The 19,385-nt window shown below is 40.1% G+C and overlaps 1 protein-coding gene across 2 annotated transcripts in view; it reads right to left on the reverse strand.

The window, feature by feature from the left end:
* Positions 1-19,385, reverse strand: part of COL8A1 (collagen type VIII alpha 1 chain) — a 133,847-nt gene that overhangs the window by 66,525 nt on the left and 47,937 nt on the right. Inside the window, exons 2-3 of one of the 2 annotated variants that reach the window (XM_063448826.1) lie at positions 8,881-9,058; positions 5,949-6,028 (exon numbers count right to left, since the gene is read on the reverse strand). The gene's annotated coding sequence lies outside the window, so the exon portion shown is untranslated. Of the gene's footprint in view, positions 1-5,948; positions 6,046-8,880; positions 9,059-19,385 lie in introns of both variants that reach the window. The other variant, XM_063448818.1, reaches the window with a different exon arrangement.

Below are 19,385 nucleotides of genomic sequence, written 5' to 3' on the forward strand. Positions count from 1 at the left end.
CGTCATCCCGGCATCGGCATCATTACAGTGCACACGAGGGACCTATGCAGGAAGAGCACAGAGATCCAGCAGCAACCACTGACCACCCGGGATTGAGGATCCACTCCAGCCCTCCCAGAGCAAGGTAGGAAGATTGGGTGGACCTCTTATTAAATGTGTGTATGTATGTGATGATTGTGTGTGAACATCTAATTATATGGGTATTTGATTGTTCGTCTGTGATTCTGTGTGTAGGTCTGTGATTGTGTGTGTGTGTATGTGGCTGTGTGGGTGTATGTCTCTGATTATGTATGTATATACATACATATGCACAACAACAGATGTACACACATATAGACATACATCTATTGTGTTATTGTGTGTATATAAATGTGTATGTGTTAAGTAGATAGCTCCCTTATTTGGTGTCTTTAAAAATTGCAATCTCCCATATGGATAACAAATAAGTGAGTTATCTACTAAACAACTGAAAGAGTAAAATTAAGAAAAGGACTTTTTAATTTTGATCTTTTAGCTGATTAGTAGATAATTCCCTAAATTGGTGCCCTTATGTGAGTTTTCTATATTTAGAGATACTAAATTAGCGTGCTCTTTAGCAGATAGCTCCCTTATTTGGTGTCCTTACATATGGCAATCCCACATAAGGATTGCAAATAGGGGAGTTATCTAATAAACAAAGAGCAAAGTTAAGAGGTGTCAGCCAGCCCACAACAAGAAATCTGTGTGGCTAATGTTAATTCTATGCAAATTTGACATTTGGCAAATTCTATGCATCAGACAGCCAACGGCAGCACATTACTCCATCCCCTAGTGAAAAGTTTTAGTGCCCCACCCAGTTTTGACTGTGGTATCTTAAGTGCCCCCCCTCACATATTGTTCCTAGAGTCGCCTCTGTGTATCTGTGTGTCTGTGTATCAGCATGAGTGCATATGTATCTGCATGTGTGTCAGTGTGTATATGTGCATACATCTAAGAATCTCGCCAACACTACACACAAATACACCCCTGCATTTTAACATCAACATTACATACAAACCCCACCATTATATATAACCACACCACTGCATTCAAAAACCACACTAGACGAGGGGCGGAGCCTGGCAGCCCCGCTGAGCGGTCGCACATCACACAAGCTCTGTGATAATCTGCCCATATCCAACCGAACCCCAAATATTGCCTGCTCATGAACCCCAGAGACCCAGGTCTACTACGGTGGCAACAAGCACCAAAAACCTCGACCAAACTCGGCGGCTCCAACCCGGGGATAGACTTGAGGCCTACAAGAGGCCTACTCAGACTGCGCAAGGGAGGCGGACGATCCTTTAGTTGACTGCAGCCTAAGCAACAGGCGGTCTCCTTGGTATACCCCTCCACCCTCGCCGGTGGGGGATATCCAGGCAAACACAACACGTAACTCAGCAACAAGGCACCAACATTGCCCTACCTGCACCTCCAGACCAGCAATGAATATCATGGTGGATTCCACATGCAACTCCACAACCAGCTCTCCGCTGCCCTCTCTCTCGGAAAGGCTTGATTGCTTGTTAGCTGACTTCTCGGCCAAGCTCTCTCATCGGGACATTCTCAAAGAGGCCCCATCAGCAATTACTCCACGTGACATCGTGCAGCAACCCGCAGCTCCTAAAGGGGCCTGGGCGCAGCTTGGATAGCAGGGAGGAGAAGGTGGGCGACCCAACGAATAATTCAGCGCCACAGAATTAGACCAGCGGTGTGCTGCCCTACCTCTTGGCTGCAACCTACCCTGGGAGTACCCTGTCCTTGCTTCCCTCCCCTCCGGGAGACCACTACTCCACGTGGGAGACAACAACATATCGTTGGACCCTAAGCTACGGCAGCGCTCTACCGTAGGACTGACACAACAGGTGCACAGGAGTACAGCGGGAGCAGGGACTGGTGGGGTGCCGTTACCAGAGACTCCTCTGCCGTTACCAGAGACATCAGAAAAGGCGAGCAACTGCAACATTTACCCAACGCAGGTATTGGTTGACTGTCACTTCTTCACCCTCTGTTGATGGCCAGCAAGGTGGATATTGCGCCCTCACTCAGCTTTGTAGACTTGACATGGATGATTGGATACGGATCCCGGCGACCTACAAGCACCAACCTAATCTTGAACCATGCCATGTTTTTATTGCATAATCTTACTTCAGCACGTTTCATAGCACTAGTTAAGTAACATACTATTTAATAGCTGCCTTAGTAAATCATGCTGCACCCTCACAGGCATCCCTAGCCTAGCAGGCAGCATTGCTATATAATGGTAACCTCAGTATGCATTATGGGGCTCGTACATGCTGGGTAGCAAACTCCACAAGTCCTGCAGTACTGACCAACGTAAATCCAGCCTGTTAAACAACAGTACACCTTTCTCCCTTGTTTTTTTTAAATCATTCTCTTTCTCATGTTTTTAGTAGCAATCACCATGTCTGACTAGCCTAATATATTTTCAACCATTAGTTTATATTTCAGACGTGACATATTAGTCTAGCCTCCAATTACTTGTTAATATAGCATGACTCTGTGGTGATACACCTTATAAAGTGATGCATACATTAATCGCCAACACGATTTAATATTCCTTTACAATAATAATGTATACAATTTTTTCTGTGCCTAAATATCTTCTCCTAAAAAATGTGCAGTAATCTTGAATGCCGCTAAGCTACCACAATTGTCATTATTTGTTAATATGCTATTGCTGTTGTGGCATAGCCTGATTGTCTGATACTCCTACGCACATCAAAAATAAAGAATTATATAAAAAAAAACACACTACACACAAATGCATGCTTGCATGCAAATGTCAAAACTGCATACAAACACATGCTAACATTCAAACACACAAACACTGCTCACTGCTAAATACATTAAAACACATTTAGTTTTTTTCTTACATTTTAAAGTAGAGGGGGGAGGGAGGGTGTCAAAAATAGGACCCGTCTCGGATACCAAGTGCTCTAGGTTGGCCCCTGGCACCAGGAAAGATTACAAGGTTAAATCTGAAAATCTTTGTTGTGATTTAATCCAATATAGTGCTTGCTGGAGTTGAGTTACCAGACTTTATTTCCTAGCTTTGGGAAAATGTTTTAGTTTGATTTAATTGAGTTTAACTTAGATGAGCTCTGTGCCCCTGCCAAAGGAATTGTCTCACTTTTTTATTCAGAAGACATTTGCTATTTTTCAAATGTAGATTTGGAGTACCTGTAAGGGATACATCAGTTTGGAAAGCTAACCAATTCATTTACATTTGCCTATCCTATATATGAGAAAGGTAATTTTTGCCAATGTTCTAATTCTGTATTGATGTGAGGGATATTCAATTTGTAAAGAAGGGAGATATTTTAAGGGATTTTAATCCCAAGATATTTGAGAGCTACTGGTTGCCACAAGGGTCGGCTCTGTTGTGTAGCATAGAAGGTCATTGGCAAAAGCCAAGATCTTCAAGTTGACATCACCCATTGGGGTGCTTCTGAATACCTGTAAGGAATCTATGGCTCGTAATAGTGGATCTATGGCTGGATTGAATAGCACGGGTGATAAAGGGCACCCTTCTCTCATGCCAGTGTTAAAGTATGGGGAGGCATGGCCATTGGGGCTGATATAGGCAGTTGTGTTGTAGGTTTTCAATAAAAACATGTAAAGCATGTGTCCAAAAAAACTAAGTTTCATTTTTTTTTACCGTAAGAACAATAAGGATATAGAATTCTCTGCCTGAAGAAGTAGTTTTATCAGAGTCCATACAGATGTTTAAATAGCAACTAGATGAATACTTGCAAAAATAGAATATTTAAGGATATAAGTTTTCAAATGTAGGGTAATAGCTTCTTGATCCAAGGCTAAAGCTGACTGCCATTCTGGGGACAAGACAGAATTTTTTCCTAGTTTGTTGCAAAATTGTAAGTGCTTCAAACTGGGTTTTCTTTTTTTTTTTTTTTTTTTTTACCTTTTTTGGATCAATAGCAAAAAACAAATGTTAGGGAGGCTGAACATGATGGGCACATGTCTCTTTTCAGGCTATGTAACTATGTCAAAAGTTTTGTGGAAAAGTGGTCTGAGCAGGAATTTGAGGCATAGATATTAACAATGCAGTAACAACTTGCATTAACAATATAACATAATGCCCCTTTGGGTCAATATCACAGCTGTGTATCACTTATTGAAGACTTAAAAGTAGCAGAATTGCCACACCTCAAGCTTTAGAGCTATCATTAGCCGCTATACAAGGTTGATATGCAGTTGATGTTTTGTTAAATATGTGAGAATTTTCTTTAGGTTAAGGGGATTATTGGCACCTTTTACATTCCAGGAGAAGAATTTGAGAGTAGAGTTAGAAGTTGTTCCTGTTTTGGAAGACATCTCTAATTTAACCAATACCACCGCACATGAAGTGGTGTAGGGTAGAGTAATAGTTATAAAGGAGACGCCGTCCACCTTAGCTCATGCAGACGAAAAGTCCCAAAGTCTTTAGTAAGCAAGAGATCCTGCGAATCCGGCAACTAAAAGGTCATCTGGCCCAAACTATAGAAACTGAAACCAAAGAATGATATAACCCTGAAAATCACTGTTTATTGCGAAAGGTGAAAAGTGGTCCAAACAGCAGAGTAGACCATCTCACAGTCTGATAGCACATTGTGTAGAAAGGTAATAAATAGCATCTTGCATGGATGTAGTGGAGAGGGTATAATGGCGATATGTAGACATAGAGTGGCAGGGTAGAGTAGGGCAAAATGTACATCATTTTTATGTAATACTGAGCAGATTGGTGTCAATGCTCGGCATCGCTGGGTAACTTGTGCGGAGTAGTCTTTGAGGATCAAGATCCTGTTTTGTTGATAAGTGGGCAAGATAAGTTTTTGCAGACTGAGTATGCGAACGGTATTGTTGAAGTTTAGGAATTTCATTATGATGGGTCGTGGCTTGGATGCCCACATTATTTTTCAATTGTTTTGATTAAATTCTTTGAATATTTCTCTTTTAATTAAAAATTAAAAAGATAAATATAAAGACATTATTTTTTTTCTATTGGTGGATGTGATCACTTAATACAACATATTCAACGTTTCGTTATTAAGAGAATGATATGAAAATAAGAATGGGTTATTGGGAAACCATTAACCCTTACTTAAAGGGGGTGCACACATTCCCTGTGTACTTATTATACATTCCGGCTTTTATGTAATTATATGCGTTGGATAACATACAATGATTGGAGCCTTACCCCTGCAGAGAGGTGAGGGTAAAGGGTTCAATCAGATCTTAAAGAAAACTGATGAAGGATCTAGGACATGGGTAAGCAATCTTCAGCACTCCAGGTGATGCAGACTACATTTCCCGTCATGCTCTTGCATAATACTGACAAAGCATAAGGGGAGCTGTATCCCACAACATTTGGACAGTCAATGGTTGCCTACCCTGATCCAAGAAATTCTTGGTTCCTTCCCAGGTTATAAAGTGTTTTTATTGTGTTTTATTCTTCCTCACAATCAGTTTTTAAGGTGAGGGATAAGAATGAAGCCTATTTAGATCCCTTGAATTCTGTTTTGGAATCCTAGCAACACTGAAGGTTACTGTACTGCTTTATAACTAATGCTATATTTAAACACATGAACACTATATAACAAGTGTGCATCTGTTCCACAAATACATCTCTGTAAACCCACTCGATGGTGCCTCATTGTATGTAATACAGTTACCGTGCGTATCAATGTTAACAAAATAAAACCCATGTGTGAATGTAGGCATGCTCTTGACTGTTCTAGATTGGTAAATTACCACCTTACTTGAACGTGTTTAAACTATAAGGAACATGCCGACCTATGCTTGTCTTCTCCGATTACACAATTTATCCGATCAGAACACTCGTCACAATATTCTACTCATCAATAATTTAATTCCATGAAATGGCTTTAAGTAAGTAAATGTCTTACATTTAACCTGGGGAATGTGGTAGAAAGTATACTTGATTTGAACACTTCACATAGATCTGGAGACAAATGTAGTTATATTCCTTTTCCGATTCAACACCTAGAAAAATGGAGAAACAGTCATAAGAAATTGTTCATAACAAATTTAGGTGAATGATAGTCAATAAAAGTTACTGAATATGCAGTGATAGCGCCAAATAACTACTTTCAATATAACTAGTGACTCCATGCAATGTACAAACTGTACAGTAGCAGTGATTGAGTAGCAGCTGCAGGCCAGATGGCAAATTCAACTTCTTGCATTGACCCCATCTAGTGGTGACAGAGGTGTAAAGCAAATACTGTTATAAGCAGGTGTTTCAGACACAGGCATATGGGCTCTCACCTGAAGATCATTGAGCTCAACCAGTGGGCAATATAGAGCTATAGTGTATCAAGTGCTACCCCTAATTCATTGCAATTAAACTAAATTTCCTTAAAATGGCTAGAAAACAAAAGCTCATTCATTTCTGCAGTTTAATATAATTTCACCACAAAATCTGTATCCAGATGATGGGCTCTGCATGAGGTCTTTGCCTCTGGAAGTAGTAAATTGTCAAGATGTTGAAAAAATAGACTTCACCCATAAATTATGAAAAAGAAAGAATTCTCCTTTTCCAGCCATAAAAATGAAATGCTGCTGTAGGCATCAGGGGAAACAGGGAGGGTAAAATGAGCCAGTCTGATGTTTCATGTGCTAGCACTTTGACTAAATACCAGACCACACAGAGTTAAAAGGACACAATGTGACACAACTGTTAATGAATTATAGGGAGGATGCATTATTTAGATGATTCATAAAAATAAATAGATTTTTTTTTTTTTTAAAATTAATGGAAACAACGACCTTTAAACTTCCTAAAATCTATACAGAGAATTTGAAGCATTAGGACAACTACAAGATCAAGAAAAGCTCCCAGAATCATGGACCCCATTCTAATGTTTTGGTTTTTATCCTTATTCCGCATTCTGTTCATCACATACAATGAGTGGAACTCCTGAATCAGCTGATAGCATCCACACACTAATTTCTAGAAGACTACTCGCAGCCTGTTTCACAGTTTTGTTGTTCCAGCACAGCACAACAAACTATTGTGTAATGCAAGGGATGTGATTATTCAAGTAATCCATTCATCACACCATCAAGAGGTCAAGTAGATTTTCTGTATACTGACGAGAAAGCCTACACACCATAATTTGGAATTTTGTTAGTTGACTCATCATTTCTCAGGGTTCTATTCTTTGTACATCCTCCCATTTTATCACAGCAATGATATAAGCCTGATGGTATTATACTGGATTCTTTACCAATGTAAATGCACCTCTGTCAACGTGAATACTATGGACTTTGCGGGTGACGGCTGTCAGTGTTGGTTGCCTAACCCGAGAATGACAGGTAGAGCTGCAAGACTGGCAAAAGGCCAGTTCAAGAATAAATTAAGAAGTAGAACAGGTGGGAGTTCCTTAGTGGTTCTGTGAGTTGCTAGTGGTGAGGGCTAATTCTTGGTTTGTTCTTTTACAGGTCACTTCAATACGATGACGGTCAAAGAGTGACTACACAAGAGTACAGCATATTTTATGTGAGACATTAATCTATATTCAGGGCCTAAACTGTAGCAGGGCAATCTAATGTCCACTAGAATGCTGAGTGAACAGGTGACTGATGCCCAGAGTTTGCCAATCAGTAGAAAAGAAGAGTTTGACATACGATGGATACACGTTACTCCTGTATCCTCTACCAAGTAACCAAATAATCAATGAATAAAAAATGTAAAAGAAATCTGTCAGTGACTGAGCTGTGTGCATGCATTTGATAAGGAAATGTTTTTTTCTGAAGTAGGGGGGGTTTGGACAAGGAAGCAGGTGCAGTATTTTGCAAAACATTTATTTTTTGTGCAAAAACCATGAAGATTTAAGAATATGAAATAATACAGCATATTAATGGGGACACAATCTATCATATGCACTAAAGGTCCCTGCAGTCTGAGCACTGTAAAGGGTACCATTTCAGGGAAGAGGCTGTCTAGTAACACCTTTTGTGGCAGTCACTCAGACGGCCACTAGAGGTGTTTCCTATATCAGTGCTGCACATCTGCAATAGCCTCCCAATGCATTCCTGTAGGAAAACATTGATTAACCAGAGATTGTCAAGATTGATGATCTCAGCCATGGAGGCGGGGTCAGCCGTTGTGAGAACAGCGCGGCGATAGAGAAACTGTAACCTTTTAACTCCTTACTGTGGGGGGCTTGGCACCTGGATTGGTAGTCCATCATTATAGTGTTAGGAACACATATTTGTATTCTTAAAACTGTAGTGTTCCTTTAAAGTTGTATTGGTGCACACAGTGTCCCTTTAAGCTTTTCTTAACTGAGGCCGGTGATAAATTGTACTGCAGTATAATAGGGAGCAGTTATAACTTTACTTAAGTTACTTTAGTTATAACTTTTAATTTTATCCAAAATGAGTATAAACTAGGGGCATTAAACTGCATGCCAGTGGTTGAACTTCTACTCCAACTCCCACAATTCCATGCCATGATGCCAAGCATAATCTAGAAGAGAATTGTGGGAGCAAAGTACTGGAGAAATAACTGTATCCAGATAATGTGCTATCTACCATAACTACCTTCAGTCTAACAATCACTACTGAATCTAGACAATACACACTGCTAGATAGAGACTTTTACTATATCCACAGTGATACAGAGTCACTCCACATAAAAAGCATGACAGAATGACAATCATCAAAATAGAGCGTTAACCACTGTGACTTTACATAATATGGTGTAATACAGAACTCGTTGGCGCTATATGAATAATAAAACATAATAATATACAGTGTAACTACTCTCCATGTGAGGTTCACATTATATTTATTCTTAGTCCGATTTATTACCTTATTGCTTTCTCCCCTCGCTACACACATGAAATGTTTTCATCCTCCAGTGAACTGTCTGCTGTCCCTAGTTCGATCCAGAGAGCAAGTGTAGCGTGTTTTAGGTGACGCAGTTCTTATGATGTACACCGGACAGACATACTTATTAGCTGAGTTCAGAAGGAAATCGTGAGTTGGGCTGTAGAGTGAAAGAAAATTAACGTTATTTGTCTTGTTACGTGTAAAATACTCTGCCACCAATACTTTATACTGTATAATGAAAACTTTGAATATTATAAATGCCATTTTAAATACTGTGTTACTCTTATACGGTTGACTTACTATGTTACCATTGTAGTATGGGATACTTCCATACTGCTTTACCATTGGATACTTTTAATACTCTGTTATCATTGTATGTTTACTACAAAGTGTATTCTCTGTTTTAAAGAAACACTATGGTGTTAGAAATACAAAGAAGTATTCCTAATACTAATGTGTTCCTCGGCCTCCGCAGTCCCCGCCCAGCGTTGTAAAGGGTTAAATAACCCTTTATTCACTTACCAAATTCCAGCGCCAAGGTCTCTCGCTGCTGGGTCGAGCACTGCCTCTTCCAACGTCATTCAATTGGAGGAACCTAACGCACATGCGCGGCAATCGCTGCGTGCATATTAGGCCTTCCTCATAGGAAAGCACTGCATCCAGACACTTTCAATGAGATTAAGTAGTCGGTCTGGGTGCAATATATTTATTGCGGAAATGTTAGCTCACAATGGGCCAATCAGTCTCTGAATGAATCTGTCTTAATGCTGAGGCGGACCATTAACAGATCACTGGTAGCTGATCCCAGAATGCAATGCTGCAGCTGGAGATAAACTATTTCTAACAGCATAGAATGGCTTTACAGGTCATTTGCAGTAGCTATGGTGCTTGGAGATTCCCTTGAATTGTAAACTGCAATATGGAGCTTCAGATAAAACAGACTTTTATCTCTCAATCAAATAGATACTTAGATTTCCCTGTCTATATTACAAAGTAGAGGCAATCACAACTTGGAACAAGCCTTCCCAAAGACCAGGCCAAAGAAGTTACACTTCATATTAACCCCTTAAGGACACAACTTCTGGAATAAAAGGGAATCATGATGGAATATTTCCGTCATGTGTCCTTAAGGGGTTAAAATATAAATCTTTCTAAACTTAGAACATTACTAAAACTAAACGATGATTTTTTTTTTTAACATATTATGAATTCTATAAATGTATTTAATTTAAACATGTTCCACGCAGTCCCTATAAATTTGGGAAGGCAAATTCTAGCAATCTAACAGCACTGCAACACAACTCCTATTACTGTCAGTCAGCCTGCTATGGGACCAGGTATAAAAGTTACCGGTCTCTACCTGTGATGTAAAGTGGGAATATTTTCTCTCGGAAAAGGTTGCTGGCTCAATGGAGATTTATAGCTGGTGATGTGAAAATCCCAAGATTAGACAAAGTGAAATCGGGTGAAGTTTTCTTGTTTTTTTTGTTTTGGGTTTTGTTTTGTTTTGTTTTTTTTTGCACACGTCCTGTGCATTTCTGCTTCAAACCTGCCAGACCTTCTCTGAAATCCACTTCCCAATCGACTAATGCTCTTAAAATATCTGGAAATGTGCCACAGTGGCTGCTTATGGAACAATAACACCTATTCTTCCACTAGGAATTAGGCGACCATTTGTTTCAGCTGTCTGGCAGAGCGGCTAAATCTGAAAGGTTATTCAAAATCAACTGTAAACGTCTGAAACTTCAGGAATAAAATAAATGCAATTCCTTAACACGTTTTCTTACAATATGTGAGGATCTGTAATGTTTCAAATGAGATCATTTCAAAATCTAACAAATAAAAGGTTCCATTTTTTCCATATTAAGATATATATAATGTCAATCTCTAGGGGCATGCAGCCTCTGAGCTTCTAATCATATTAGTGAATGTTGGTACCCATATAATTTTATATCACCCCGTAAAGGCAGCCAAGTGGGTGGTTTGCTTTGGCTCCTAGGAGAGACTGAGACTTAATTTTAAATCAGAAAGTCTATTACGGTTGCACTTTCTCATCCAAGAACAACTGGGTATAGATCTGCCAGTGTTCTAAAGAGGTGTCGGACCATCAGATTGCCACTACTAAAGGACCCTGCTGCACCCCATATTATGGTAGTTAAATATGCACACAAGCATAGCCCGGTATCACTTTTTTCAGACATATCTATTCAGCCTCATTTAGCAATGACACATTGTTTTAAATCCCATGGATTATAATCGGAATGGACCAATAACCAACCATGGACTATGTTAATCATAGAGAATCTGATGGCCAAACGTTTTGAAGTAAATTTTTGTTGCACAATGCATATCTATTAATGATAAAGATTACATAACAGTAATGATAGAGTTAGATAAAAAGAAATGCTTATAGCCAGCTAGATAAAACATATTTAATAGCTATCCAGTTGTATCTAGAGTGATAGGTAAAAACAGACAGTGTGTTCAATGTATCTAATTAATTAGTTTTTATCTTCATCACCATTATGGGACAATATCCTATTGGGTCACACATGATTTGCTTCTACACCAATTTTATGGGGTTTTTGTTTAGCTCATTGACGTGGTCTGGTTGCAATGCTCCTGTCCCCCTTAGTCCTGCGGGGTAAAACTCTCTACACAAGTTTTGCTTGCATTGCAGTGCTAAGACTGTCTCTAGTGGTTGACTACCAGACAGCCAATAGAGGCACTTCCTGCGTCAAACTCTGTGAAACAACACTGGACATCCTCAAGCTCTGCATGAGTACATCCAGCATTAAGCAAAACCCCATAGGAAAGCATTGAGTCAATGCTTTCCTACGGAGAAGGCCTAATGCATTAGGTCCCCCCATTGGCTGATGTTGGTGAAGGAGGAGCCCGACCCAGCAACGAGGGACTTCCGTGCGGGAATCAGGTAAGTGTTTAAAGGGTTATTTAACGTCTTATTGCCAACAATAGGGCCAGGCGGGAAGATTGGGGGTTAGAGGGAACCTACAATGTTTGGAATGGATGAGACATGTATGAGTGTAATGTTCTCCAGGATCACTTTATCCAGTATCCAAACAACAGGAGGATAAAACATTAATCTATACAAATCCAGAACTCCAGCTTGTCATGCAATGTCAATACATTCTTATTATTTTAAGGTAAGAATGTTTGGAAGGGCACAGAGTCTTTCTGTTGTTTAAACACATCAGTATGAGTTGGATTTCCTGTATTCAGCAAACATGTCATTTTCTGTAACAGAAAAAAAATTCTAAAAAGTTTTAGAAAACAAGTGAACAGCATGAGTCAACAAGCCATTTATCAACCCAATACGCTCCAGAGCAATATTTGACCTAAATTTCTTTTTTGGCAAAAAATGCTGTCGTCAAAGCTGGGACCAGACTGGCCCAACACCAAAACACAGCTGACATCGGTTTTGCAGATGTGTGTTATGATCACCAGATGCCTTAAAACCACATGAAGCAAAAATGCAACAAATTGGCGACAACTTTCAGGGGCCAATAAATCAGATGAATTCTGGGTTTAGTTAGCGGGGATGGATCCTGGGCTGTTTGTATAATTAATTCAAATTGGAGTTGTTTTGACTGCATCAGTTTACAGGTTTATAAACAAGGCTTTTAAGAAAGCAGATTAAAGTTTTGGGATGCGAGAACGGCAATTTAAAGCTTTGAAAAAATAAACAAAAATGTTAACAGTAATGATGCAGACTATTTGGCCAAAGGCTGAGCCTTTCGAAGATGGGAAAAACGTGCCTCAAAACAAGACCATATTGTATTCTCTGAAATATTTTTTAGCATCGTAACCACTGGACTTTAAAGACATTAGTAATACATTGCACCAAGCTGCAAGACAACGATTCCTTCATCTATTTGACTAGTGAAGCACATTGGCCAGAAGCCTAAACAAATAGACGCAACGTCTTAACCTTATAGTATTCCAGGTGTTTTCTGTCTGGTAGAAACTTCAACAAATAGCACTGTGCTACTCAAGAACTCACAGGAGGTCTTAGTCTGACTCAGCAATGTAAATGCAAGTGGAAACAAAACAGTAAGCTTCTTGTTCTGAGTTTCTAATTCACAGACATACTAGGTCCTCCTGCTGAATATTATAATAGACCCCACTCGTGGTTGGTTATCTGGTTATTACTTATTTAAAAGTCCCCCTCCCCCAACCGCACCAAGTTATTGCATGTAAGCAGATGTAGACAATAGACATAACCCTCTCTCCGAACGCACTATCTGTATTGATATTTACTACACCTGCATTATGTTCATGCATCATGCTGTTGATACGGGTCAGGGAAACCTAAATCTATCCTACCCACGATTTGATATTCAATGCCAGACATGCACACTGACACTATCTACGGTCAGACCCACGTGGGCCCTACCACGTCATGACGCAACACAACACACTCTCACACTTATTAGCGAAAACTGCCGATATTAATCGTCTATAGCCGTGCAACCCCAAGGAAACTCCACACATTCACACGGCCACATTGACATGACACTTACAGAACTGGTTTGGTTAACAACGATTTTCACGCAACGTAACGTTATCATTTCGGTTGGAAGATTACAATCACAAACTCACCATGATTGGATACACGCTGATCTTGCAAACAATACTAACTCTCTCTATGTATACTTGTTCTTTATGGTTATAGACTGCTATTATATTGTAACTGTACATTCTGATATTACTGCGGGCCTGCGTGCCCATAATCTGTCTTGTTCACGCTTTAATAAAAACTGATTATTAAAAAAATAAATAAAAAAGTCCCCCTCCCCACGTCCTCACTCCCTCTGAATCTCCTAAATTAAAACCTTTAGGAGATATGCCCCAGGTGGAAGCGTAGGGAGGTTTTAATCCTCCCTTGTAGTAATATTTTGTGGCCTTATTGGAAATGGATACAATTGTTTTTTGTTTTTTTATTGCCTTCTTTTAGCTCAACGGCACAAAGGAATGGAACCCAGAAATGAATTTGATGGACTTTTCAAACTAGACTACTATGTAACTATGTAATATGGGGGTCTTATTGACCCCCATAAAGTTTTTATTTAATTATTTATTTTTATTTTGTAACCATTTAATATGGCTGCTGGCTAGCAAGCCATATTAAATGTTTACAAAATAATAAACCATCGTGCTCCTGAAAGTTTTTAACTATTTGCCCACTAGCTGCTAGTACTGCCAACTGGCAAATAGTTCAGATTTTTTATTTTTTAGTCTGGGCTTAGATTTAAACATCTGGTCCTGATTTCCAACCATTTAGCGTTTGGTCCGACTCCGGACCATATGTAGACATTATAAATAGCATGAACAATATCCAGACTTTAGAGTCTGAATGGCCCCACAAGCAGCAGCATGGTTTTGCCACATTTGACATAGAGCCATTCAGACTTTATTGAATGAAAACTACTTTGCTATTCTAGTCATAGGGGGCGCTGTCCTATAACCAGCCTCTACATTTATTGCATAAGTTATGGTGCAAAATGGTCTTCTATCCCTCTCTCCCTGCACACAGTTGATTATAACTGCAGCAAATTAAAACATTCACTGTAACCTGCAATGCGTACTTTACTGTCTATCCTCATATTAGTAAGGTTCGGGCATGATTGCCCATATTATTTTACTGGTTTTCAGCCTAAATATCAAATGCATGTGTCTATTTGATGAAACAAATAGCTACCAAATGTAGAACTACATATACGCGTGGACTCCTTTAAACACTGATCCTTTAATATAGTTTTATCTTTATGGTCTAATAACAGTTCACTGCAGACACTGTGAAACCTGAATATATATTGAATGCATTAATAAATGAGGTTACTTCCTGCCTGAAGTATCCCTTTAATGTTAAGGTTAAACAGCAGTTCAATGTCAGAAATAGTGAGTACCCACAATTACTACCGCAGCAAATGGCAGCACTATAATGCCAGATTGGAGAATAGTGATGTACCGAACTATTCGCTGGTGAATAGTTCCTGGCGAACATAGCGTGTTCGCGTTCGCCATGGCGGGCGAACACATGCGCGATTCGATCCGCCCCCTATTCGTCATCATTGAGTAAACTTTGACCCTGTGCCTCACGGTCAGCAGACACATTCCAGCCAATCAGCAGCAGACCCTCCCTTCCAGACCCTCCCACCTCCTGTACAGCATCCATTTTAGATTAATTCTGAAGCTGCATTCTTAGATAGAGGAGGGAAAGTGTAGCTGCTGCTCATTTGATAGGGAAATTGATAGCTAGGCTAGGGTATTCAGTGTCCACTACAGTCCTGAAGGACTCATCTGATCTCTGCTGTAAGGACAGCACCCCAAAAAGCCCTTTTTAGGGATAGAACATCAGTTTTTTTTCTGTGTAATGTAATTGCAGTTGCCTGCCTGCCAGCTTCTGTGTCAGGCTCACAGTGGATACTGTGCCCACTTGCCCAGTGCCACCACTCATATCTGGTGTCACGATAGCTTAAGCTTGCATTTAAAAACAAAAACATTTTTTTCACTGTAATAGATTGAATAGCAGTTAGTTGTCTGCCAGCTTCTGTGTCAGGCTTACAGAGGATACTGTGCCCACTTGCCCAGTGCCACCACTCATATCTGGTGTCACAATAGCTTAAGCTTGCATTTAAAAACCACAATTTTTTTTCACTGTAATAGATTGAATAGCAGTTAGTTGTCTGCCAGCTTCTGTGTCACGCTCACAGTGGATACTGTGCCCACTTGCCCAGTGCCACCACTCATATCTGGTGTCACAATAGCTTAAGCTTGCATTTAAAAACAAAATTATTTTTTTCATTGTAATAGATTGAATAGCAGTTAGTTGTCTGCCAGCTTCTGTGTCACGCTCACAGTGGATACTGTGCCCACTTGCCCAGTGCCACCACTCATATCTGGTGTCACAATAGCTTAAGCTTGCATTTAAAAACCACAATTTTTTTCACTGTAATAGATTGAATAACAGTTAGTTGTCTGCCATCTTCTGTGTCAGGCTCACAGTGGATACTGTGCCCACTTGCCCAGTGCCACCACTCATATCTGGTGTCACAATAGCTTAAGCTTGCATTTAAAAACAAAATTATTTTTTCACTGTAATAGATTGAATAGCAGTTAGTTGTCTGACAGCTTCTGTTTCAGGTACACAGTGGATACTGTGCCCACTTGCCCAGTGCCACCACTCATATCTGGTGTCACAATAGCTTAAGCTTGCATTTAAAAACAAAAACATTTTTTTCACTGTAATAGATTGAATAGCAGTTAGTTGTCTGCCAGCTTCTGTGTCAGGCTTACAGTGGATACTGTGCCCACTTGCCCAGTGCCACCACTCATATCTGGTGTCACAATAGCTTAAGCTTGCATTTAAAAACAAAATTATTTTTTTTCACTGTAATAGATTGAATAGCAGTTAGTTGTCTGCCAGCTTCTGTGTCAGGCTCACAGTGGATACTGTGCCCACTTGCCCAGTGCCACCACTCATATCTGATGTCACAATAGCTTAAGCTTGCATTTCAAACATTTTTTTTCACTGTAATAGATTGAATAGCAGTTAGTTGTCTGTCAGCTTCTGTTTCAGGTACACAGTGGATACTGTGCCCACTTGCCCAGTGCCACCACTCATATCTGGTGTCACAATAGCTTAAGCTTGCATTTAACAACAAAAAAAATGTTTTCACTGTAATAGATTGAATAGCAGTTAGTTGTCTGCCAGCTTCTGTGTCACGCTGACAGTGGATACTGTGCCCACTTGCCCAGTGCCACCACTCATATCTGGTGTCACAATAGCTTAAGCTTGCATTTAAAAACCACCATTTTTTTCACTGTAATAGATTGAATAGCAGTTAGTTGTTTGCCAGCTTCTGTGTCAGGCTCACAGTGGATACTGTGCCCACTTGCCCAGTGCCACCACTCATATCTGGTGTCACAATAGCTTAAGCTTGCATTTAAAAACAAAATTATTTTTTCACTGTAATAGATTGAATAGCAGTTAGTTGTCTGACAGCTTCTGTTTCAGGTACACAGTGGATACTGTGCCCACTTGCCCAGTGCCACCACTCATATCTGGTGTCACAATAGCTTAAGCTTGCATTTAAAAACAAAAACATTTTTTTCACTGTAATAGATTGAATAGCAGTTAGTTGTCTGCCAGCTTCTGTGTCAGGCTTACAGTGGATACTGTGCCCACTTGCCCAGTGCCACCACTCATATCTGGTGTCACAATAGCTTAAGCTTGCATTTAAAAAACACAATTTTTTTTTCACTGTAATAGATTGAATAGCAGTTAGTTGTCTGCCAGCTTCTGTGTCACGCTCACAGTGGATACTGTGCCCACTTGCCCAGTGCCACCACTCATATCTGGTGTCACAATAGCTTAAGCTTGCATTTAAAAACAAAATTATTTTTTTCACTGTAATAGATTGAATAGCAGTTAGTTGTCTGCCAGCTTCTGTGTCACGCTCACAGTGGATACTGTGCCCACTTGCCCAGTGCCACCACTCATATCTGATGTCACAATAGCTTAAGCTTGCATTTCAAACATTTTTTTTTCACTGTAATAGATTGAATAGCAGTTAGTTGTCTGTCAGCTTCTGTTTCAGGTACACAGTGGATACTGTGCCCACTTGCCCAGTGCCACCACTCATATCTGGTGTCACAATAGCTTAAGCTTGCATTTAACAACAAAAAAAATGTTTTCACTGTAATAGATTGAATAGCAGTTAGTTGTCTGCCAGCTTCTGTGTCAGGCTCACAGTGGATACTGTGCCCACTTGCCCAGTGCCACCACTCATATCTGGTGTCGCAACAGCTTAAGCGTGCATTTAAAAAACACAATTTTTTTTCACTGTAATAGATTGAATAGCAGTTAGTTGTCTGCCAGCTTCTGTTTCAGGCTCACAGTGGATACTGTGCCCACTTGCCCAGTGCCACCACTCATATCTGGTGTCACAATAGCTTAAGCTTGCATTTAAAAACCACAATTTTTTTTCACTGTAACAGATTGAATAGCAGTTAGTTGTCTGCCAGCTTCTGTGTCACGCTCACAGTGGATACTGTGCCCACTTGCCCAGTGCCACCACTCATATCTGGTGTCACAATAGCTTAAGCTTGCATTTAAAAACAAAATTATTTTTTTCACTGTAATAGATTGAATAGCAGTTAGTTGTCTGCCAGCTTCTGTGTCAGGCTCACAGTGGATACTGTGCCCACTTGCCCAGTGCCACCACTCATATCTGGTGTCGCAACAGCTTAAGCTTGCATTTAAAAACCACAATTTTTTTCACTGTAATAGATTGAATAGCAGTTAGTTGTCTGCCAGCTTCTGTGTCACGCTCACAGTGGATACTGTGCCCACTTGCCCAGTGCCACCACTCATATCTGGTGTCACAATAGCTTAAGCTTGCATTTAAAAACAAAATTATTTTTTTCACTGTAATAGATTGAATAGCAGTTAGTTGTCTGCCAGCTTCTGTGTCAGGCTCACAGTGGATACTGTGCCCACTTGCCCAGTGCCACCACTCATATCTGGTGTCACAATAGCTTAAGCTTGCATTTAAAAACAAAATTATTTTTTTCATTGTAATAGATTGAATAGCAGTTAGTTGTCTGCCAGCTTCTGTGTCAGGCTCACAGTGGATACTGTGCCCACTTGCCCAGTGCCACCACTCATATCTGGTGTCACAATAGCTTAAGCTTGCATTTAAAAAACACAATTTTTTTCACTGTAATAGATTGAATAGCAGTTAGTTGTCTGCCAGCTTCTGTGTCAGGCTCACAGTGGATACTGTGCCCACTTGCCCTGTGCCACCACTCATATCTGGTGTCACAATAGCTTAATCTTGCATTTAAAAACAAAAAAAATGTTTTCACTGTAATAGACTGAATAGCAGTTAGTTGTCTGCAAGCGTCTGGGTGTCAGGCCTTCAGCGTGTACTCTGCCAACCTCTGCAAGTGCACTTTGCCACTCATATCTGGTGTCACAATAGCGTGCCTTTAAAAAGAAAAAACGTTTCTCAATGTAAGCTAATAGCTGTCAGTGTCCTTCAAGTGGGTGTCAGGCCTTCAGCGTGTACTCTGCCAACCTCTGCAAGTGCACTTTACCACTCATATCTGGTGTCACTATAGCGTGCCTTTAAAAAGAAAAAAAAGTTTTTCACTGTAAGCTAATAGCAGTTAGTTGTCTGCAAGCATCTGGGTGTTAGGACTTCAGCGTGTACTGTGCCAGTGTACTTTACCACTCATATCTGGTGTCACAATAGCGTGCCTTTAAAAAGCAAAAAAGTTTTTCACTGTAAGCTAATAGCAGTCAGTGTCCTTCAAGCGGTTGTCAGGCCTTCAGCGTGCACTTTGCCACTCATATCTGGAGTCACAATAGCGTGTCTTTAAAAAGCAAAAACGTTTTTCACTGTAAGCTAATAGCAGTCAGTGTCCTTCAAGTGGGTGTCAGGCCTTCAGCGTGTACT

This window comes from Pelobates fuscus, chromosome 1, assembly GCF_036172605.1.
Source record: "Pelobates fuscus isolate aPelFus1 chromosome 1, aPelFus1.pri, whole genome shotgun sequence".
NCBI lineage: Eukaryota > Metazoa > Chordata > Amphibia > Anura > Pelobatidae > Pelobates > Pelobates fuscus.